The following is a 24,173-nucleotide window of genomic DNA, read 5'->3' on the forward strand; positions in this document are numbered from 1 at the left end:
ACATCGATAGCAGGCAGCTTGATATCTGCGAGGCACTACACATTAAGAAGTCAACACCAGCAATCAACAGCCAATTAATGCACAACTATATTCTACCCACTTCAAGACTCCGCACCAATATAGAAGCATCAAGAAATATGGGCCAATAGGCCGTTTGCATTTACTTCCATTCTTCCCCTTTAACTTTACCCAATATTTCGTGTTCTATCTTGTGTTGAAAGTTTGTTTTCACCTCATCCAAAACTGTTGTAACATATCACCTCACCCAAATGCAGGTATATAAAATGAAAAGCCATTTGAATTATAGCATAGTAAGAAATCTGTTTAGTGTTTGCAGGTTATATTTGTGTGCGTGTAAACTAAAGTCTTTGAAAATGTAATAAGTTATTACGAAACGCGTTTAAGTGTGGCATCAGACTAGAAATAAAAATGAATTTTGGAGAACTGATTTTTCAATTACCATCGACAGTGAAAAGAAACATAAGAAATATTGAGAAAATTTGTGTTAGAATTATTAATCTTATTTTTTCGGTCATATTTAATCAATATATGTCTACAGGAAAGAATGCTACCAAAATATACAAATATATATATATATATATATATATATATATATATATATATATATATATATATATATAATATATTAGTATATTTTGGTAGCAGTCTTTCCTGTAGACATATATTATTAAATATGACTGAAAAAGTAAGATTAATAATTCTAACACGAATTTTCTCTATCTTTCTTACATTTCTTTTTCACTGTTGATGGTAATTCAAAGATCAATTCTCCAAAATTCATTTTTATTTCTAGTCTGACGCGACACTTGAGCGCGTTTCGTAAAACTTATTACATTTTCAAAGACTTTAGTATACAAACACACAACTGAAACTGAATAGAGCTTACACATCTTCGAGGTTTATATCTACATTTGGGTGAGGTGGATGAGGTGAAAAAACGAACTTTCAACAATGGGTATTAAATTCCAACACAAGACAGAACACGAAACAATGGGTATTAAATTCAAACACAAGACAGAACACAAAACAATGGGTATTGAATGGAAGTAATTGTAGAAAGCCTATTGATCCATATTTCTTGATGCTTCTATATTGGAGCGGAGTCTTGAAGTGGGTAGAATATAGATTGTGCATTAATTGGCTGTTGATTGCTGGTGTTAACTTCTTGATGTGTAGTGCTTCGCAGACGTCAATGCCGCCTGCTATCGCTGTATCTATCGATGATTATCAAACAACTATCTATCTAACAACACAGAAATCATCGATAGATACAGCGATAGCAGGCGGCTTGACATGTGTACGCCCTGAGTAACATGTCCCACGGTGCGCATGAAGTATATATACGCCATAGGGTGCCAGGCCCGATTCAAATGGGCCGCGGCTACACGGGGTTCACAGTAACGTCCTCAGGGCTCTTGTAAACAGACGCCATTTTTTTAAAAAATCGTGGGCAATATTCTCAGGTGTAAGAGGCACAGTACTGTTGGAGCAACCAAGGCTGGCGCACGCAGCATGAGCGAACATCATTGCTGTTCAGCTTGTGACCACAGCATCGCCGAAAAATGTCAAAATATATAATTGTTATTATTTAGCGATGACAATATTACAGATGACCCATGACTGTGATATAAATAACCAGGGTTGTGATAATAGCAGGATTGTTGTAATAATTAGCGCTGTGGGAGGAGTAATGCTGAGAGACGGAGGGAGACAGCATCGTTTACTGACTGTGTGGCCACCTGTTATTGTTTGCATTCACCATACCAGGTCAGTGGTTCTCTATGGTGAACACAAATGTAGATACTTATATATAATGTGTGTATTAGTGTAATAACAGCAAAAGGATTATGCTGGGAGGAGCCATTTGGGTGACTTAGGTGACGTCGTCTGCACGATTTGTCTAGCTGTTTAGAGGGTGGCCACTATGCTCTTTGGGCGCACTACAAGCTTAGGTGTACAGTTACGGTGCATAAAACATGTAGATACTTATATATAATATGTGTATATAGGGTAATAACACTGCAAACAGTATTGTTGGGGGAGAAAGTTTAGTGCGTGTGACCTTGAATGAGTGAGGGAGCCGCCAGCCGCCATCTGTGTATAGTGACGACTCTTAGTGCCTGAACTAACTATATCAGCTTAGCTTTACAGTTGTGGTGAACAAAATATATACATACTTATATATAACGTCTGTATATAGTGTAATAACACCACAAATGGTATTGTTGGGGGAAGAAAGTTTAGTGCGTGTGTTGAGGGAGTAGCAGCGAGTGGCTGGCTGGTGTGTGGTGGTAACTCTTCGTTGCTTTTCGACTCTCAATACCAACTTAGTGATTCGTTATGGTGACCAAAACATGCAGACACTTATATATAACCTGTGTATAGAGTGTAATAGCAGCAAAACTATTTGTTTATTGTTTTATAAACATAATTGAATCACTAATATGCACATCATACTTTTGAGTATAGCGATTATTCACCACTTTTATTACATAAATATATTACAATACACACTATTGAATAATATTACTGCAAAAAAACTAAGAAAAAATAAATCGAAGACATTGAAACAATTAGGTAATAATATCTTTGTGGCAACTCCTACCTGTCAGCGCGGGTGACGCTGACGGGTCTGACGACCGCGCTGTCAACGCCCACTTTTTGTCAGACTTCCTCGGTCAATTGCGCCCAAAATATGTCACCTACGATTTTTTTTTATTTTTCCCGTGCTCAGGGGACACAAATTAACATGTCTAGAAGACGAAAAAAAAATTTTGAATTCTATTTTTCTTGCGCACAGGGGTGTAAATGTCCCCAGGACCCCTGAGCAGTGTAAGGGTTAAACAGCTTTGATTTTATACCTGCATTTGGGTGAGGTGATATGTTACAACAGTTTTGGATGAGGTGAAAACAAATTTTCAACACAAGACAGAACACGAAACAATGGGTATAATATTTTGTAAGTTAAAAGGAAGAATGTAAGTAACTGCAATGGGCCTATTGGCCCATATTTCTTGATGCTTCTATATTGGTGCGGAGTCTTGAAGTGGGTAGAATATAGTTGTGCATTAATTGGCTGTTGATTGCTGGTATCGGCTTCTTAATGTGTAGTGCCTCGCAGATATCAGGCCGCCTGCTATCGCTGTATCTATCGATGATTTCCGTGTTTTTTGATAAGACTTCTCTGGTGATGGTCTGGTTGTGGGAAGAGATTATATGTTCCTTAATGGAGCCCTGTTGCTTATGCATCGTTAATGATGCATAAGCCATTCTATAGGCCATTGCTCCCCTTGCCTCTCTGAGGGGGTCAGGTTCTGGCCGTGGTCCCCGGTAGGCCCTAGAACTCCATACACATGACTGATGCCAAAGTCTGACATTAGCATATCAGCCTGGTAAAGCTTCGGGGAGCCTCCGGGTCTCACCCAGAAAATGGCGTTTCATTACATTCAACGCTGGTTTTTTCCAATATTTTGACTATAACACTTGTCAATGACACAGGTCTATATTTGATGGGATCTTTCCTGCTGCCACTGTTGTAGATTGCTGCTGCCTCTAATATCAACAGGGAATCTGAAATAGGTAGTACAGTGAATATCAACCTTGTAGTGCAAACATTTGTTCTGTGTTAGCCTTTTTCCACACATCTGCTAGGACTCCTGTTCACGGGGATGCCTGAAAAAATCTGTTAAGTGGAATGCTGAGCTCAAGTGCACATTCTCTCAAAACCCATGGTGAAACTCCATCTGGACCAAATGCTTTGTTCTTACTTAGCTCCTTTGGCATTTTTTTCACTTTATATTCAGACACCTCTATGAAATGTGAGAAATCTTTAAAGAATTCGGATAAAGAAAGAGATCTAGAAGTGGTTCTAGATAAAAAGCTATCACCTGAGGACCACAAAAAGAACATTGTGTGAAGAGCCAATGCTACACTTTCTAACTTCAGAATTGCTTTTAAATACATGGATGGCAAAATACTAAAGAAATTATTCACAACTATTGTCAGACCAAAACTGGAATATGCAGTGGTTGTATGGTGCCCATATCTTAAGCAGCACATCAACAAACTGGAAAAGGTGCAGAGACATGCAACTACTGTAATTTACTCGTGGAAAATAGTAGAGGGGCTGGTCCCAAATCTGCACACAGAAATAATATCATTTGAGACCGGAAGGTATGGCAGCATGTGTAGAATACCCCCGTTGAAGAGCAGAGGTTCAATAGGTACTCTGAGAGAACTCTGTCAACATCAGAGGCCTGATACTGTTCAACATGCTTCCACTAAATATAAGAGGCATAACTGGCCGATCCCTCACAATGTTCAAGAGAGAACTCAATAAGCACCTCCAAATGATACCTGATTAACCAGGCTGTGATTTATACGTCAGGCTGCGAGTAGCCGCATTCAACAGCCTGGTTGACCAATCCAGAAACGAGGAGGCCTGGTCGACGACCGGGCAGCGGGGACGCTAAGCCCAGAAAACACCTCAAGGTAGCCTTAAGGCAAGGCTAAAAGTTTTGTGAAGAAATGTTTGCACTGCAAGGTTGATATTCACTATGTCACCTATTTCAAACTCCCAGTTGATATTAGAGGCAGCAGCAATACAGTTGCTTTTACAAGTTTCATTGTGTAGCCTAAGGCTTATCTTCATTGTATCTAGAGGCGGTTTACCTGCTTGATGGGGTTCTGGGAGTTGTTCTACTCCTACTTCTACTCTACTGGAAGTACTTGAGGAGTACTCTCTACTCCTCAAACTCTGACTTGTGAGAGTTTGGTCCACCAGGCTGTTGCTTGGAGCGGCCCACATACCCACCACAGCCAGGTTGGTCCAGCACTCCTTGGAGAAACCTATCTAGTTTTCTCTTGAAGATATCCATGGTTGTCCCAGCAATATTTCTTATGCTTGCCAGGAGAATGTTGAACAACCGCGGACCACTGATGTTTATACAGTGTTCTCTGTGCCTACGGCACCCCTGCTCTTCACTGGTTTTATTGTGCATTTTCTTTCATATCATTCACTATAGTATGTTGTTATTTTACAGTGTAGATTTGGAACCTGGCCCTCTAGTATTTTCCATATGTATATTATTTGATATCTCTCTCGTCGTCTTTCTAGTGAGTACATTTGGAGGGCTTTGAGACGATCCCAATAATTTAGGTGCTTTATCGGGTCTATGTATGCCGTATATGTTCTCTGTATTCCCTCTATTTCTGCAATCTCTCCTGCTCTGAAGGGTAAAGTGAGTACTGAGCAGTACTCATGATGCGACAACACAAGTGATTTGAAGAGCACAACCATTGTGATGGGATCCCTGGATTTGAAAGTTCTCGTAATCCATCATTTTTCTGGCTGACACAATATTTGCTTGGTTATGCTCCCTAAACATTAGGTCGTTAGACATCATTATTCCCAAATTCTTTACATGGTGCTTACCTACTATGGGCAAATTTGATTGTGTTATGTACCCTGTATTATGTTTAACCCCTGTGTGGCTCCAGGCTATTTAGCATTTGTCACCCACAGGCGCATAAAAAAAAAAAAAAAAAAATTCTTTTAAACCTTGTAATTTGTGTTCTCTGATCATGGGAAAAATAATAAAAAATATCGTAAGTGGCATATATTGCCCGCTATAGGGCGGGGAAGTCTGGCAAAAAACAGGCGCTGACTCAGCGTGCGTCCCAAGCGGTCTGTTGCTCGCCAGCTGTCAGGCAGGAGTGGCCACAAAGAGATAATTACCTAATTATTTCAATGTCTCTGATTGATTTTTCATAGTATTTTTGCTGTAATATTATTCAATAGTGTGTAGTGTGATATATTTATATAATAAAATGAGTGAATCATCGCTGTACTCAAAAATATGGTGTGCATATTGTTGATTCAATTATTATGTTCATCAAACAGTGAACAAATACTTTGTCGATTATTACACTATATACACAGGTTATATATAAGTATCTGCATGTTTTGTTCACCATAACGTACCATTAAGTCGCTAATATGAGTCAAAAAGCAACGAGGAGTGACCGCCACACACCAGCCAGCCACTCGCTGCCACCCACTCCCTCAACACCTCACTCGCCCACATTCTCCTCCCACCATACTGTTTTTGCTTTTATTCACTATATACAGACGTTACATATAAGTATCTGCATTCGTGTTCACCATAACGAACCACTAAGTTGGCATGCTGAGTGGCAGTGGCAACCAGTGGCAGCCCGCCTCTGGCTGCTACTTCCTCCCTCCCTCACCCACATTCTCCTCCCACAATACTGTTTTTGCTTTTATTCACTATATACAGATGTTATATGTAAGTATCTACATGTTTTGTTCACCACAACTGTACAACTAAGTTGATATAGTTAGTTCAGGCACTAAGAGACGTCGCTACACACAGTCAGGTGGCGGCTGCTTCCTTCACACATTCAAGGTCAGACGCACTAAAGTTTCACCCCCAACAATACTGTTTGTGGTGTTATTACCCTATATACAGACGTTTTAAACACTTTTATTATGTGTGATGTTAGTGCAACTGGCCTATAATTTTTTGCCAAGGCTTTACTCCCCCCCTTGTGCAACGGAGCTATATCTGCAGATTTAAGTGCTGCTGGTATCTCCCCTGTATCCAGGCTCTTTCTCCAAATTACGCTGAGTGCTCTCGCTACTGGTACTTTACATTTCTTTATGAATATTGAATTCCATGAGTCAGGCCCAGGAGCTGAGTGCATAGGCATATTGTCAATTTCTCTTTCAAAGTTTTCCGAGTTTGTGGTAATATCCGTTATATTATCTGCAGCTTGAATGTCATTCATAAAGAAGCTGTCTGGGTCATCAACTTTCATGTTGTTTATTGGTGTGCTAAACATAGCCTCATACTGGCTTCTTAGAATTTCACTAATCTCTTTGTTGTCCTCTGTGTACGTACCTTCATTTGTAATTAATGGTCCAATACTGGTAGAGGTTTTTGATTTTGATTTTGCGTATGTGAAAAAATATTTCGGATTTTTCCTTATCTCTTGTATAACTTTCTGTTCCAATTCCATTTCCTCAGACTCATATGATCGCTTCAACGTTTGTTCTATTTCTTCGATCTCCCTGCTTAGGCTTATTTTCCTTGCTTGTGATAGTTGTGTCTGCCGAAGCATTTCCGTTATTTTTTTCCTTCTGTACAGTTGTCTGTGTTCTCTTTCTTGAGCGGTCCTCTTTCTGCCCCTCCTCACAGGCATGTGCTTCAAGCAGACCTTGTAAGCTTCAGCTGTCAGTTGAGCTATTCCCTGTGTGGGAGTTTTGTCGCTTAAGACCGTCTCCCATTGAATGGTTGCAAGGTCTACATTTATTTTTTCCCAGTCGATCCTCTTATTGTTAAAATTGAATTGATTGAATATTCCTTCTCGCTTGTTGGGTCTCTTAGACCTACTACCGTTATTTATGCTAGTTCGCACTTCAATGAGCTTATGGACTGAGTATGAAGTATCTGAGATTGTGATGTCTCTGATTAGTTCATCATTGTTTGTGAACTAATGATGAACAAGAAAACAAGTCAAGAAAACTAGAAAACAACAAAAACACACTAGAAAACAAGTCTAGTGTGTTTTCGTTCCTAGTTGGTTCTGTAATCTGTTGATTGAGCGAGAATTTGTCACAGAATCTCAAAAGTTCTCTGACCTGTGGTTGGTTATTTCCCGGGTCATTCCCTGCTATGATATTTGTGTTTGCCATTTTCCATCTTAGACTCGGTAAATTGAAATTTCCAAGGAAGATTAACTCTTTTGCTGGCCTGGCAAGCGACCTGGCACACACTGCAACGAAGGCTGAGCATTGGCAGTGAGCGCACAAACCACACTCAAATGTTTATACAGTGTGACCTCACTCGAACGAGGCGTAGGCGTTATATGAGGCAGGGCCGATTCGTTTCACTGCGGAATTCGTTCTACCCGTCAGCCCCAGGCTGTCCCTCCCCTTCATGTGAAAATAACAAAGGTATTACATTCACTATCATCAAAACAAAAAATCACAGAAAATCTATTTATTATGTATTTATCATTTTGAACATGGCACATGATAGAACAATCAATTGTAAACAATTCCATATTAAAATCAAAACTATGTGACTGTTATTGGTGGCCGCAAATATGATGTAATGGCCAGGATTTCCATAAGCCAACTGTATCAGTCTATATAAATATTCATAAACAATTCATTTATTATGAAGTCTTCATTTTCACTATGGCATTTGATAGAACAATCACTTACAAACAATTTGGATTAAAAATTCTACATATATGAGCATTATTGAATCCAAAAAAACAAAATCACATAATTTTCTCAACAAACTGAAGAGAGGAGGAGGGGTGGTTGGCGGGCCGCCGGTGGTAGGGGAAGGAGGGTCAGGGCCGGCCGCTGGTAGTCAGGTGCGGGAGGGGAGGGGGGGGGGGTGGTTGTAGCATGTTGGTGGTATAGGAGTGGGGGGGGGGGGGGGGAAGGGTGGCAGCCAGACTGACAGGCCTTGGGCCAGACCAGGCCTCAGGCCAGGCCTCAGACCAGGCCTCAGGCCAGACCTCAGGCCAGACCTCAGACCAGGCCTTGAACCCAGACCTCGACGAAACTCGACCCAATGTTGACTGCATAGAGGCTAGCCGCCTCCTTACCCCTCCCTCCCACCCCAATACATCCCCTCACCACTGACCCCACACTTTATTATGAATTCTTCATTTTGACTACGGAATATGGTAGAGTGATGCATTACAAACCACTGAAATGGCAGTCAGCTGGCGTCTCTACTCGCCCTCCTTCTCTGACGCCTTTCCACCCCCTAATACATCCTCTCACCACTGACACCACAATTTATTATAAATTGTTCATTTTGACTATGGAATATGATAGAGCTTTGTGTTGCAAACAACTGAAATGGTAACATTTTCTCAGCTAATTTGGTGAAAAGCAGACAGTGAGTGAACTATCGAGGTGGAGCATGGAGGCGCCAGCCACGTATTGCCATTTACATGATAACTCGAGCCTGTTACGGCCCTATTGGGTCGCAACTGGGGTTCTTCTCTGATGTTATTAGAGTTTGGGTATCCGGCCCCAAGTTAGTAGTGGCTTTCAAGGGGTGTGTTCCGTAACGCAAGTAAATTAAAGGGGAAGGGATAAAAATGCACTAATTTAAATATATATATTACCAACACCAATAAATAAATATATAAACTGTCACACGGGGGGTATAAACACTATAATGTACAGAATGGTCTTCCTCTGAAGACACAGGATGCTCCACGGTGCTCAACGATGCTTAGCCCTGGTTCTCTTCTTGTGGCCTCACGATGAATCCTTCGATTCTCTAGGCGAATCTACCCTGGCCACAGGCCAGCCAAATCACAGTCCCACTGGGTGCACCGTCGTGGAGGCCTTCAACCACAAATCCAGCCTGTAGCTGGCAGGTTCCAATCAGCTCCGCTGCGTAGGCCACTCCACGACCGATACTAGGGTTGCGAACCCTAGGCAGGAGCCTCGTGTGATTCCGCTGATCACTCTCCTCTCTCAACACCCCAGTGGCGAGTCTTCTCCACCAGCCAGCCCCGGGTACGACGATTCCTAATACTGCCACGTTACAGGCAGGCTAACACTCAACAGTGTTCGTCCGGGGGGTGACTCACAGCTTCTACAGCAAACACGTGGAGAGTCTATGGCTGCCTTGGGTAGACTGCCCATCGTCCAATCCAGCAGTCCCAGGTCGACTCTGTAATCAGACACGTCATCAGTACTAGGGACACCCTAGGGCACCTCACTTACAGGCTTAGACACAAACGCCCACCTATCCACTCCATAGATGGTGTTGCTGTCTAAGCGCCACCTCACCAGAGGTCAGCAGCGGCTATGTTATGAGCTGATCAAGACGGGAAACCAGCCCCTGTGGCCGGTATATCCTGTCCTCACTAGATGGCGCTGTCCATTTGGAGGGGGTTTCGGGAGCCGACTCACAGATGGCGTGGTCGTCACAGCTCCGTGTTACAACGCTGGGCTCGGTCCGTAACAGAGCCAGAGCTCTCCACTGACACAACCTGCCTCCCCTGACACCACTGTTACTCCATCTTCCCTGACAACTTCCACCACTGACACAACCAGCCTCCCCTGACACCACTATTACTCCAGCTTCCCTGACAACTTACCCCACTGACAACCTGCCTTCCATGAGAATAACTTACACCACCTGCCCCCCCTAACAATAAACCCTAACTACTGACACCACTTGCTCCCCCTGACAACAACTCTCACCAATGACCCTTGATACCATTTTATCATCCTTCAACCAATTATCCCTATAAAACAATGGGTAAGCATAATAAAACACTGTATAACTGTTTACACTTTGGCGAATCATAGATGATGACAGCCACCTCCGACGCTCGGTCTCGGTGACTGCTTGGATGAACAATCCTCGCTTAATCAAACATTTGTATGTTCCACTGAACATTTAGTACCTAATTCAATTTGTTCGGATCTTCTGGGAATTCGCTAGAACGGGGTTCGTTAGTGAGGATGAACTGTACTCTTTTCAGCTTTCTAACCTCAATTTTCATGCTACGTCATTCATTTTGCTATCAAACTGTTCACAATATAAAGGGGCACATTTAAAACCAGTCCCATAATATTCGGACAATAAATGGGATTTTTAAAAATGCATTAATTGATGATGGCATTACCTTCATCAGGGACTCAGCGTGTTTTGGTTTTATGATGTCGATACCCTCATCAGGCCGCGAAACCCCTGATATTATTAGTTGGTTTTTGTTAACCCTTGGGCTGCTCTCTTGTGATTTTAGCCTGCAACACGTCTTATAAAAGTGTTCATGTGTGTTTCCTGATCATGGGAAAAATAGAAAATAATTTGTGACATATTTTGACCACAATAGGGCGAGGAAGTCTGGCAAACGTGAGGCGTTGACAGAGTAATCATTGGAGGCAGTCAGCTCCACCCGAGCTGTCAGGTGGGAGTTGCCACAAAAATATTATTACTTAATTATTTCAATGTCTTTGATTTTTTTTCTGTTTTTTTCGAGTAATATTATTCTATAGTGTGTAGTGTGATATATTTATATAATAAAATGTGATCTATCGCTATACTCAAAAAGTATTGTGAGCATATTAGTGATTCAATTACAGTGCATCCTCACTCTAACGAACCCTACTCTAAAGCATTCCCGGATAATCCGAACAAATTGCATTTGGCACTAAATGCTCAGTAGAACATACAAAAATTCATTTGTGTTGTTCCACTGATGGTGATGACCTAGGCCGGTATGGCAGGGCTGTGAGAGCTGTGTACTGTACACACTCTCCACATCGTTCACTTCAATATCCGTATCACTAGTATCAGACATCTGTCTTAGGTCTTTTTCCAGATTTGAGTTATCAAAATCACTGGCATGCTCATCTTCAAGGAATATGCCTTGTATTTAAACATCAGAGAGTGTTTTCTCAAAAACATGGCCAACTAGAGACTGGGAGCTCAATATGGATACATACAAAATGGTTGCTACCTTGAATATGAGCTTGCCCACAACCGTGGGGAATGCTGGGAATTTTTTTCAAGCTGGCAAACACCTCAGGAATCCATCTTGTACCCAAGTTTTGAACCCTACAATATATCTACGAGTGCCTTAACCACTGTGATGCGCTGAGTTTATTGTGACATTCCCCGTGCACATGAAATCAAGTGTTCCCCCAAAAATGTTTTTTTTAACCCTGAACATGTCTATGTAAAAATAAATACAAAATTCCACTTACTTTGGCTGTGGGGACGTGGACAAGGTGCGCTGTGACGTCATCATGGCTGGTCGCCCGTACCAGAAACTCCCAGAAGCAAGTGTGCAGGCCATTCAAGCATTGTGAGTTGCCACAAATATATTTTTAATTATTTGTTCTATGTATTTTCAATGCGGTTTTATTAGTTTTTTTTATTGTATATGATGCATATTTTTGTTATTTACAATATGTATACAACAGAACGTTCATAATGTTCCATGGAACTGTGATACTGTGTGTCAGTAATGTATCCACAATGTTTATTGTTGCAATATTACTTGCTAAAAATTCACTAAGATTACAATATGTATAGTTTCACACACTATTTACACACTAACACACTGTATTACACAATCAGTACTTCAGAAGTGAGTAATAATCAATGAAGTAGTCCATGGTACAAAGCGCGACTTCGCTCTCGTTGCACCAGGTACATAGATTTTCGCTGTTTCTTTGTTCTATGTGCTTGCAAATAACGCACTCATGTACACCCTTGGCTTTAGTACTTGTAAGTGGTATGTAGCCAAGCTTGTAATGTGTAAGGTAGTCTTGAAAATACTGCTTTGTAAGGTCCCTGACTGGAAGATTCAGTCATTTATGGCAAGTGTCAGTCAATCTGGAAGAGATTCAGCCATTCTGGAAGAGATTCAGCTAATCTTGAAAATATCTATGGAAAACACCACCATGGAAACCGCTAACACTGTTCATCTATGCTACTTGTATCAGATGCATCATCACTGAACCCAGAAAATGATTCATCTATGTATCACCTATATAAATTGGAGATGGCATAGGTGGGCATGGGTGGCGTTCACAGCTACAACTGGATACGCTCGCTGTGTCGTCCTAATAGGTGCGGTATCACTTGCATCCGACCTTTGTGTTAGGTCATTATTGCTTCATCAATATCATGACCTAGCTTCATCAATATCACGACCCTTATGTTCTTCAAGCTATAAGGTCTGAATTTCACCGACAGAGAGCAATCTTTCAACACTGCGTCGGACAGGTGTTTGGGAGCCAGAGGCACGTGCACCACCCCATGGTTACTCACTCAATACTAACCCAGCCAGCAGCCCTAGGACATTCTGGGAATTTTTTTCAAAGAAAGCTGCCTCTCACTGGAGGTCCCAAGAGTTCATTTTGTATCCAACCTACCGCGAGCGTGTTTTGACCGAGTACGAAAAAAAAAACTTTTGTCGGTGGGGACAGTTAATGGTGAAAAGCATTTGTCGTTTGGCACAGTGCAGTGGTTAAGGTGTTATGTGCACCGCTTGACTGAGCGAAATTAGGCGCTAATGCATTTCAGAGGGTTAATACACTCAACAAAACTGGTTATTAATACCATGACTAATACAATCAACATCACTGGGTAATGCCAATATGATGAATACACTCACCATTACTGGGTAATGAAAACACCAAGAATAACCCTTGTATGGCTCCGGGCTATTTAGCATTTGTTACCCACAGGTGCATACCAAAAAAAAAAAAATTATTTTTTCTTCCTAACCTGTTAAGTCGTGTTCCCTGACCACGAGAAAAAAAAATTCAATTGAACTTACAGACGACGTAATTGAGCCGACAAGATGGGCGATGACGTCACACCCTGCATGATCGCTCATGCACGGTGTGTCCCAGAGGCGTCGCGTGCGGTCTTCAAGCAACCAGAGTTGCCACAAATTTATTTTCGCGTCATTATTTACAGTGTCTAGGCCTATTTTATTAGCAATATTAGTCACTAATTGTGTTGCACATAATGTTACATCACAGTCATTGTCAATAAATGTTACATACATCGAGTATACACATGTGCACACAAATGTTTTCCATTACGCCATTATATTATGTAATCACAATGTTCATTATTATATGTACACACAAGCATGCACTATGTACAGGTTTTTGCACTATTATTGCACATTTAGAATTCTTGGAGAGAGTGGTAGTCGTTGAAGCAGTCGACAGCACACAATGGCACTGCACACGCTTCACACGATGTTTGCACCACTTTACGTTTCTGTTCTCTCCTTTTTGTTGTTTTTACATACTAGGCATTCACGTTGGCCTATTGCACGCTTTCCAGCTGGTGGCAAATGTTTTAGTCTGTGTTGCTGAAAGGCCTCCATGTGAGCAAGCCTGGGTGTTGCAGCATGCTGCAACACTGGGTTCATGATTGGTCTTTGTATGCCAGGGACATCTTGACCAAACTTTGCTAATAACTGTGTTGCAAGTGTAAAAGCAAATGCACAGAAACTAGGTTTATGTCCAGTTTTCCCCAGATACATATTATAGCAGTTCAACATGCTCATGTCAACAAGATGGAAAAACACTTTTTTCGTCCATTTCAATGTTTTCTGCACACACTCGATCATGCCAACCATCATGTTAGCCTTATCAATCAAACGCATGTTGATATTATAGTCAAGAACATAATCTGGCTTATATACTGGTTCTTTCGTTACACAGTTCACCTTGCCACTGTTCACCATTGTACCCTCATGAATGGTTGTCAGCATGTTCACTTCTCTCTTGTCTTTCCACCGAACCGAGAGTATTTGATCACATTTCTGTAGCTGGGACTCACCAACTGCAAGTCTACCGTCAAACACTGGCATTTCCCTCCTTCGTGCCTTTACTGTGCCAACCAATCCAGTTCTATTTTCAACCAAAAACGTAGTTAGCAATAGACTTGTATAGTAATTATCTGTGTATAAGATGTGGCCCTTGTTCGTCCATGGTGCCATCAGTGACTTCACCACACTACCCGAGACACCATGTTCGTTGTTACCGGGAATGTCTACATCGCTAGCTGAATACAGAATCATGTGTAACACGTATCCTGTTTCACAGTCATACAGTACAAAGAATTTCAATCCAAATCTGTTTCGTTTGGAGGGAATATACTGCTTGAATGAAACATATCCTTTGAAAAGCACAAGGGATTCATCAATCACCAGCTTCTGTGCTGGTACGTAAAAATCTCTGAACTTATCAATCACTTCATTCATATAGTGTCTCACTCGCCAAAGTCTATCATCCTCTGCCCGGTCCTCATTACATGCAAAATGCAGATACCTGAGGAGTATCTGAAACCTATCTCGGGATATATATTTCCCTAAGAAAGGTGTTGGAATAGTCAGATCTTTGCTCCAGTAATCTGTGATAGCGTGTTTGACACAGTGCTTCATCAACATACATATTGCTAAAAACACATACATTTCACCTACATTGGTGGTTTTCCAATGTTGCAATCGTGAAAATTCTGTTATCTCTCTTCTAATGAGATGAGCCGCATGAAGGTTCGTTTGGTGTACAATATATTCCATGAGCGGCTCATCATAGAATGCTGTAAAATAATCTAATTCACTCATATCCTCTCCACTATCAGGGAAAAGCTCGGTAATCCCATCTTTATTGTCAAAGGCACGAATTCGAGGAATAAAACCAGCACCATCACTCCATACTAGTTCACCTGGTGTCCTGCGAGACACAACAGGGGCACGACGGCGAGGAAGCGATGTACACCGTGTGTTATACTCAAATTCTGTCAGTTGAAATGTAACCAATCACAGGCGAGTAGGCCTCTGACGTCATGCCAGACAGAGGAGCATCAGCCATGCTCCCAGCAGCCTCAGTTATCCTCACAGACTCAGAGTAGAAGGACCTCGGCTAGGCAGATATATACCTTGCTATCTCAGTCAATAAATATATACAGAAGCGACTACTGTGTCTACCTTCTACCCGAAAAAGGCAAACGAATACTGGTAGCAGCAGTGGGATCCAGAAATTTTTTCTGGAAACAAAAGTTCAAGTACCCAGCATCGCCTCGTGTTCCAGCCGCCACCGCCATAAGCCGCCATCCTGCCACCCACGCATCAAATATTGTGCCAGACCGGGGTCCTGCCATCAACCACTACTCCAGGCCAACGTTTCAGAAGTAAGGGTCAATATTTTCCTGTGAGAACGCTCATTCATCAGTGAGGAGGAAGGAAGCTTCCCGCGCCAGCCATTTTTTTGAACCTCGCGCCACCACGTGGGAACCACCTAGTGCACCCACCACCACCACCGCCACCCAAGCTGACAGTATCTAAGCTTTGTGAGTGTTCAAGCTACTGCAATCGTGGTCAATCATCGTCGCAACTATCAACTGAGCATCGTATGTGCTGTATTGTTCCTTGAGAATATTTGGTGGACTGCAATTGTTTGACTAGTGTCGCCTCCCCAGGCTCACACACCTCGCCTCCCTCTAAGCTCACACCTTGCCACCAGCCCCTGCTACATCGTTTTGTGTGAACTTCTCCTAGAAAATTGTGTTCTCAATATCGTCGTCTCCGAATTTATCTTCGCGCTCCCAAGATCAACAGTGTGGGGTCCCTGAGTTTCGCGCCACCGCCGCCAGGAGCGCTGCTGTGGAACCAGATTGTAAACAAACCCTCACACGTGCCACTTCACAAGCCCTGCCACCGTTTTGTGTTGGCCGCTGTTATACTGCAAATCGTACAGCCCTGAGTTAAGTAATTGTGAGCTAAGATAGCGTGTGCTATGTTTTAATGAGGTTTAACGTAAATATATCCAGAATATCCTGTGAATTACCCATTCAGTGACTTGTTAAATATTGGAGCCGCCTCAGTACTCAACTCCCCACAATTTCCTTGTGTGATTTCAACATTCCTGCTTCTTACAGTAATTTCATTGAATTTTAATTGTTCTCCTAGAGTGTTATTGGTAAATTCAAATTCCAGTGAAGTAAGAAATCCTTGTTTTAGTAGCATTTAAGGATTTGTGCAATATAATTTTTTTTTTAATTCCTCCAGGCCTAAAATTGAAATTTATTCCTTTAACATTGCATATTATAATTTTTTTACCATAGTTATATACATTCCTGTGTCCAGTTTATGTGCTACATACATATTTCTTGCATTGCCACTTGTTGTGTTGAATCTTTTTTTAATGAAATTTTGCAATTGCACTTCCAGTTTTTATATTCTCAATTGCTGTGCTTAGTCTGGTTTAATTAATTTACATACATCTAATTCCAGTCATTTTTTAATGAAAGATTGCTAAATTTAGTTTACAATTGCTTGTTCTTGATTATTTTCTTGCCTAGCCCAATTTAATAATTTTATTTCTGCCATTTTCACTTTAGCCAAGTTGATATTTTTTTGTGAGTTTATTTTTGTGTATACTATTTCTGATGCCAGGTGCACTTAATTATAATCTGCGTTCAAATATTACTTCCACGGCTGTGACAATGCCTACCACTGTTGAAACCCCTTCAGAATCAATGGGAACAGTTGCTCGTCCCAATGGCCAGAGATCAGCTCAGGAAATGGCTATTCCTCTTTTTGCTGGGGAATCGCGTTTATTAGAATCATGGTTTAGTAAGGTTGAAGCGAAAACAGTTGCACGTTTTTCTAAGCCTACTGATGCCGAATACTTAGCAATTGCACGGTCAGCCGTGGACACAACCAAAGGTGATGCACGTTTTGTTGTTGATGAGAAAGCCATTGTTAGCCTCCAGTCTTGGCCTGAATTTAAGGATTTCTTTCGCCGTCGCTTTGTTAATAAAGGAGACCTTGACCCATATAGGTTAGTCAAGAAAATTGCCAATGCCACCATGCAGCCTGGTGAATCGTTTAATGCGTTTACTAGCCGTCTCGATCAGTATCTGTATGCCTTAGTTTCTGCTATGAATAATTCAACTTGGTTAGATAAAGACAATAATCTGTCCCCTGAGGCTATGGCCAAAATGATAGCATTTGGTACTTTAATGCATTTTGCCCCCGAGCATACAAAACCAATCGTTGAGCAACAAAATTTTGGTGTTAAACATGAAATTGGTGGTGTTTGAGGCTATTAACAATGCCGCAGATAAACTAGCTCCCCGAAGTGCTCAACTGTTGCCACCCTCTGATGCTGTAAATGTAGTCACAAGCTCTCAGCATCCTCCCACAAATTCTCAAAACTCTTGGTCGCAGAAGCGTACCCATGCTCGTAGCCCCCAGTCAAATTCGCCGCCTCATAAAATGCCGAAACGCCATAGTCCACAACCATCCACTCCCTCATGTTGGCATTGTGGTAAGAGTAACCACCTTGCAAGGGACTGTTGGTCCGCCCCTAGATCATCACCTCCTAGACAATTCTCTCGGCCCCCTCATCAATCTAATCATTCTAGGCTTCCATATTGCACGTACCATAAACAAGTTGGTCACCACACTGCGGATTGTAGAGCTAGGCAAAGGACATCTCCACCTCGTAACTCCCATGGTCAGTCTTGGCGAGGCTCACAGCGTCCAAGACATTATCAGAACTCTCGTAATTACAACTCCCAGCCCAGCTATAATGCAACTTCAAATTATAATGCTCAGTCACAGAATGCTGGAGCTCAGAATGTTCACTCCATGTCGTCGGGAAACCCCCAAGGCCATCCGCTAACCAATTCAAGCTAGCCAATCCTAGTGCCCTCCCTGTGTATTCAGTAGCTACCCAAAATAGATTTGGACACTTGACAGAGGAGGACACTGACTCTAGACCAGTTGTAGATGTTGACGGATCCACAGTAAATTTGACACAAACAAGACACAGATATCCCAGACAACATAAGCCAAAAATAGTAACTTGTCCAGTCTCAAGTGATGGTCCCCTTGTCTCAGCCATTGTACATGGTAGAGTTTTAAAAGTTTTTCTTGACTCAGGTGCAAAAATTAATATTGTCAAGCCCTCAGCTCTTAGAGACATTGAAAGTATGCACCCTACTATTTTAAAACAGTCACACATACCTTTTCTAAGTGGTATTTCAGGAAATAAAGTAAAAGTTCAGGGTGAAATTGACCTCCCACTCAAGTTCAATGATGTCACATTGTCTATAACATGTTTAGTTGTTGACATTATTCATTTTCCTGGAGACATTCTCTTAGGTCTGTACACCATGATTGATGAAAATATTGCATTGTTTCCCCATCGTTGGAACATAAGTATCAAAGACCATGTCATACCCTTGTGTAGCATGTATCGACAGGGCCACGAGTTCAATCTTCAATCAGATTATGTTAATTTTGTTGACACCCGCCTTGCAAGCGTAGGTTTGTCAGATCATTGTCGTGATAGCATACCCGAGAAAACAGGCACTCGATTGAAGCATAGTAGTTGTGCAGTTGTTAAGGAGAATGAGTATCGGGACTTTCTGGAAGGGGACGCCCTAACGGATTCTCGTTGTCTCGCTCGCCTGGCAGCTTCCATCTCTGAAGTCAGTGGTTCCACGGCTACTGACACTGTGTTACACCCTCATTCTCTCACCAGAATAAGAGTTAAGGTTCAGGGAGTGCCTGAGTTGTCGGATGTGATTGCGGAAAGTGAAACATGTAAAGTGAATGGTACATTTGTTGAACCCTCCTGGCACACAGTGCAGGATGGTACTGTCACACTTTTTATCGCAAACACAAGTAATGCCGATATCCATCTCCAGTCTGGTACCCATGTTGTAGATTTTGCCCATTACTCGTTACCGGTGCGAGTTGTGGATGATGTCTCCATGGATCATACTGTTTGTACACTCACACCAGGAGAACAGGGATCTCAGCTAGAGGTGCAAGCGCAACACCTCAGTCCTACTGATTTTCCTGACTCTGTGGCTCAGCTTTTGAAAATTTTGAACAAGAATAGAGCTGTTGTTGCTCTACCAGGAGAAAAATTAGGTCTCACTCCTCTCATTACACATAAAATTCCCCTTGAACAAGGAACTATGCCTATTTATGTACCAGCTTACCGTCTTCCCCATTCTCAGAGAGCAGAAGCAGATAGACTTGTAGAAGAAATGTTACAGAGTGATGTAATTGAATCAAGTAATTCGCCATGGAACGCTCCATTGATTCTTGTACCAAAGCGAGATGGGACTTGGAGACCTGTAATCGATTATCGCAAGCTTAACAGATTAACAATACCTGATCGTTTCCCACTTCCAGTTCTAAATGATTTGTTGCAAAGTATTGGTCGAAACAAAGTATTCTCAACGTTAGATTTGTTGCAGGGATTCTGGCAAATCCCCCTTGATGAGGAAAGTAAACAATTGACAGCCTTTAGTACTCCCAATGGTCATTTTCATTTCAAAAGAATGCCGTTTGGTTTGCGTAGTAGTCCAATAACCTTTTCACGGCTCATGACAAATCTATTTCGTAGATTGATAGGAAGTACGCTTCTAGTTTACCTTGATGATCTCATAATCATGTCGCAAGATGTTCAGACTCATTTCCAGAACCTTGAAAAGGTACTTGCAAAGCTCGCTGAAGCTAATTTAAAAATAAAGCTTGCAAAATGTTCATTTTTAAAGCAAAAGATTAATTTCCTAGGTCATACAGTTACACCTTCAGGTATTACATTGAATGAATCAAAAATTATTGCTGTCCGTGATTTTCCAACACCTCGTACCGCAGAAGCCGTAAGACAGTTCACAGGTCTTGTAGGATTTTATCGTTCATTTATTGCTGGATTCTCTATTGTAGCCGCTCCGCTTTACAAGTTGCAAAGAAAAGATGAACCCTTTGTTTGGGGAGAGGCCCAGGATCAGTCATTCAAAAAACTCAAAGCAGCCTTGATTTCGTCACCTGTCCTTAGGTACCCAGATTTTTCTAAACCTTTTACGTTGGTTACAGATGCTAGTGACATAGGTTTAGGTGCTGCATTACTTCAAACAGAAGGTCACAGAGATCACGCAATAGCTTATGCTAGCCGTACTTTATCTAAAGAAGAGAAAAATTATAGTGCAACAGAACGAGAAGCCTTGGCAGTTGTTTGGGCACTTAAACATTTCAAGGATACAATTTATAATTACCCAGTTCATGTTCTTACAGATCACCAACCATTAATTCCCTTGTTCAAAAATAAGAATCCAGTTGGAAAGTTTGCTAGATATTTGCTCACAATTCAAGAATTCAATCCCACATTTGGATATATTCCAGGAAAGCAAAATGTTGTAGCCGATGCGTTTTCTCGACACGTAGCTGCGATTCAGTTAAATTACCCAGCATTAGATGCTACAGTAGTAGAAACGGAACAAAGACAAGACCCCATATGGGCACCCGTCATTAAATTTTTGACTAAGCAAGACACTCGCCCGATTCATAAACCGCCAGTACCATTGAAAGAACTAGTTATGTTGGACAATTTACTGTGTAGAGTAGTAAAGCTAGGGACAGCCTCGAGGAAATGTTGTCAGTTAGTTGTTCCAGCTGTCTTGGTACCAACTGTGTTAAAAATTATCCATGATGCTCCTGCAAGTGCACATCCAGGAAAGGATCGTACACTCCAACAAGGTCGATTGAAATATTTTTGGCCAAAAATGGCTAAGGAGATTGCTCATTATGTTGACAGATGTTTAACTTGTTTACAGCACAAGGGACATGTTTCAGGACCTAATCCAATTCAGGTGTACCCAGCAACTAAAGCTCCTTGGGAACGAATATCGATGGATTTATTGACAAATTTTGCGGAAACAGAGAAAGGGAACAAACATTTGCTTGTAATGGTCGATAATTTTTCACGGTTTTGCGAACTAGTTCCTATCCCGAACAAAACAGCAGAAACCATAGCCAGCGCATTCCATGACCAAATAATTTGTAGATATAGTATGCCTAAAGTAATCCTTTCAGATAATGGTCCAGAATTCAGTAATAGTATTCCAACTAGCTTGTGTGATTTATATAACATCAAAAAATGTAGCATCATGCTTTATCATCCGGCAAGTAATGGACTAGCTGAACGTACTAACAGGAAAGTGTTAGATGCCTTGAGAGTCACGTTGAATTTTGATAACAACAATTGGGATGATTTTATACCCTTAATTCAGTGTGCTATAAATTCTTCAATTAATGTTTCTACTGGTGACACACCTCACGCTATTCTTTATGGTACAGATAAGATCCTCCCTAATGAATTGATTAACGTACCTCCTACTCCCTTATATAACGTAGATGATTTTGTTCAAGTGAAGCGTAGACAAATGCAATTAGTATTCAAGAAAATACGAGAACAACTGTCCAAAGCAACAGCCGAGTTCACTCTAGCAAGGAATGCACGAGCTAAACCCAGTAAAATAACTATTGAATCTGTAGTAATGATACTTAACCAACACAGGTCTGGTCCTATGTACAAGTTAACTAAGAAATTTTTGGGTCCATATAAGGTAATCGAGCTTATTAAAGGTAACAAATACAGACTTAAGAACTTGTTAACAGGAGAGTATATAAATGAGCATTTAGACCACATGAAGTTAGCTAAAATGACTGTTGACGAGACTGATGAGGAAGATGACAATGAACTTACCCAGACAGATACTCCTACTCAGACACCACCTTCTGTGGTTGACAGACCACTGGATGTTCAGCAACCCCATACTAGCAATTATAATCTTAGATCTAGACCTCTCGTTTCAACCGTGCACTCACCACATGTAAATTGGCTAGATGTTAATGAGGATATCTCTCAAGATGATAGTTTGTCACATGAAGTTTCATCTGTTCCGGACCTTCAGTCAGAGCCAGAGTTGTATAGTGCTCTGGATAAGCTAGGTGTAGATATCCGCAGAATTTATAATTGAATGCACTCTGCAGTTATTCTGTTTGTTTTGGAAAAAAAAAATAAAAACATTTGCAGTATTTCTACCACATGTGTCTTATTATTACCATTATATATAATGTATAGTTTTTCTCAACTTTATTTTGTTATGAATTAGATGCCATTGTTAAGTCTACTACCATTTGTATTTTTACAGTGCTTGTCATAAGAGTTATTATTGTTCTAGCAACCACATTGAGGCCAGTGAATCCTGACTGCTATCACGCAGATGTTAGTCTTCTTGATCCAGGTCTTGTATATGCTTGTAAATATATTGCACATTATATATATTGTACATTGGTCTTGTAAATATATTGTATTATTTCAGAAAAAAAAGAGAAAAAAAAAAAAAAAAAAATCATTATCTATCTTGAAATTCAATTGTGGTTGTTAGGTCAGAACTTTGTTCCATTAATGTAATAATTATTTAATTTTGTATGGTTTTCAAGCACATGCCATTGACACATGTTAATAATTTTGTTTAGGCAATACCTTGAGTTGTATTGTTCATATCTGATCAGTAGACATACACATGTTCTTAATACTCTGGTTTAATCAAAGAATTGTTACCATGATTTTCACCTATTATGATGAATTTTTTTTTGGTGCATATATGCAGAGTTGTTAGTATTACGCACACCTGATCTTCTTTCAATGTTTTATTATGCAAATTTCACATGTAAGCCATTATTGAATGCCACCGAGGTCCTTTCAGTATCATTGTAACTATATAGCTAGCCAGAGCTTGTCGACAAGGGACGTCGACTTGGTAGCGTGTCCGAGCGGTGTTATACTCAAATTCTGTCAGTTGAAATGTAACCAATCACAGGCGAGTAGGCCTCTGACGTCATGCCAGACAGAGGAGCATCAGCCATGCTCCCAGCAGCCTCAGTTATCCTCACAGACTCAGAGTAGAAGGACCTCGGCTAGGCAGATATATACCTTGCTATCTCAGTCAATAAATATATACAGAAGCGACTACTGTGTCTACCTTCTACCCGAAAAAGGCAAACGAATACGTGGACCAGGAGCTGAAGCCCATCTACGCACAGTATGGCCACTACGTGCACATAAGGTGGAAGCACGTGAACATCACCATCACTACACTACTCTTGGTGCCTCATGTTGTTCCATGCGGTGGCGCTTGGCTGGGCGAGACGCTGCTGACGCGACAAATTCTTGCCCAGTAACACCACTGGTACTGGCACCAGGCTCTGTAACACTATGTTCTGATTCCACTTCACTAAAACCAGAAAATGAGTCACCTTCCTCTGACTCGTCACCGAAAATATCCTCAGACTCTAAATAAGCACATGAACTGTGTGGTCGAGGGTGAATTGGAGTAGACACTGGGCTAAGTGGTATTGGTGAGCATATAGGCCTCGCCATGGGAGGCGGCTGTATCTCATTTTCACTGTCAGTGCTACTATCATCGGTCAATTGTGTGAAGTCTTTATCAATATTAGTTATCAAAATCACTTTCCTCACCATCAGAAAATAATTCACTGGTTATTTGCTCTTGGGCGAGTGATTGCATGGTGCGCGCATGATAAGCGTTCGGCCGTGCGCTCGACATGGTGGCTGCTGGGTAACTGATGCCTCCCACGCAATGGTAGCGTGAGCTGGATTTTTTTTTACAAAATGGTGTCTGTTTACTATAACCCCTAAGCAGCGTATGGGAGTCCCCTCTACTCGCGGGCCTTTCAAATCTTGTGCGGTACTCCAATGCATCATATGATGT

The 24,173-nt window shown here is 41.4% G+C and overlaps 1 protein-coding gene across 2 annotated transcripts in view; it reads right to left on the reverse strand.

Moving 5' to 3' along the window:
• Positions 1-24,173, reverse strand: part of LOC138370570 (tripartite motif-containing protein 5-like) — a 502,851-nt gene that overhangs the window by 447,607 nt on the left and 31,071 nt on the right. The window contains exon 3 of one of the 2 annotated variants that reach the window (XR_011230142.1): positions 8,031-9,755. The exons of the other annotated variant lie outside the window; for it this stretch is intronic. The gene's annotated coding sequence lies outside the window, so the exon portion shown is untranslated. Of the gene's footprint in view, positions 1-8,030; positions 9,756-24,173 lie in introns of those variants that run through there. 2 annotated transcript variants of the gene reach the window in all.

Source organism: Procambarus clarkii, chromosome 32 (genome assembly GCF_040958095.1).
Source record: "Procambarus clarkii isolate CNS0578487 chromosome 32, FALCON_Pclarkii_2.0, whole genome shotgun sequence".
Taxonomy (NCBI): domain Eukaryota; kingdom Metazoa; phylum Arthropoda; class Malacostraca; order Decapoda; family Cambaridae; genus Procambarus; species Procambarus clarkii.